The sequence below is a fragment of the Buceros rhinoceros genome, unplaced genomic scaffold (assembly GCF_000710305.1).
Source record: "Buceros rhinoceros silvestris isolate BGI_N320 unplaced genomic scaffold, ASM71030v1 scaffold17194, whole genome shotgun sequence".
NCBI lineage: Eukaryota > Metazoa > Chordata > Aves > Bucerotiformes > Bucerotidae > Buceros > Buceros rhinoceros.
Window position 1 is genome coordinate 52,259 of NW_010409040.1, and position 1,092 is coordinate 53,350.

The 1,092-nt window shown below is 56.6% G+C and overlaps 1 protein-coding gene across 1 annotated transcript in view; it reads left to right on the forward strand.

Annotated features, from left to right (window-relative positions):
- Positions 1–1,092, forward strand: part of PRICKLE2 (prickle homolog 2 (Drosophila)) — a gene marked incomplete at its 3' end in the record, with an annotated part of 30,759 nt that overhangs the window by 11,128 nt on the left and 18,539 nt on the right. The gene's annotated exons all lie outside the window — the stretch shown is intronic.

A 1,092-nucleotide genomic window follows, 5' to 3' on the forward strand; every position in this document is an offset into this window, starting at 1 on the left:
TGAAGGTAACTCCATGCATGAGCCACCCCCAGCAGCCTGCAATCCTGTGGGCAAGCTCCCCTGCCAGCCAGCCCTGAGTGACCTGCCTCGGTGTCCCCATCTCTCCTGGTGACCCACGGCAGCTTGTCGTCCCGCAGCTGCTGTGGGTTAGTGCGGGCAGAGAGGACTTATCTGGGGAACGCCAGCCCAGATGGTGCTTTGTAGGCCAGAGCCCAAAAAGCCCGGCAAGGGAAAAGGCTGATCAGAAGCCACCGCAAAGCCAGAGTGATTTGGGGACAGCCCTGCGAATGCTGCGGGCAGTGCAGCCGCTCTGAAACCAATTGCTGCAATGTCTGAGAGCTGAAGGAGCATCTCAGGGGGATAATCCCACTGCAGCAAAGGCAGAAAGCTGCATGCACAGGGAAAACAGTTTGCATCTCTGTAGCCAAGCGCAAATTTTACGAAGCCATCCAGCCCTCTGCTCCTGCCAGAGCATCCGGAGACATCCTACGCTGCAGAGACTCCTGATCCCAGCCAAGCTTTCCCTTACCTTTAGCTTTACCTTCTAGATCTTCCCAAGCCATTCAACATCACTGTGGCCGTTTCGGAGCTGACTCCCAGCCTGGTGCCTGGCCCGGCCCTTGAGTACACGTCCCAGGTGTGGCAGTCGGAGGAGAGGCGCTGGGGTTCAGGGTGTGCTTCCTCTCTGGGCTGCCACTGGGCTCCTGCCTTTTTAATAGCTGATTTTAATTATATGCTCTGAGACGAAAGAGAAAAAACAAGCCTTCCAACAGATTTTATCTGCTCTTTATTTCCACAAATTGCTACAGAAAAAAGCCCGGAGGGTTTTGATGGAGGTGGAGGCTGAGATAGCCGGCAACACAGAGGCTGCCGGGGCTCAGCCTTTTTAACCTCCCCTGCCGAGGCAGGTGCCGACACATCCCCGCAGCCGGCGAAACATGCTAACGCTATGGAGGCTGACCGAGCAAACGGTAACGAGCTCCACCACCTCGCCGGGACCGCCAGCCTTCTTTCTCGGTGGAGAAAAGGCAGTAAAACTGAAGCAGTGGCTGGGTGGGTTTTCCCGCTTGTTTATCGGTGGGGAGGACCGGC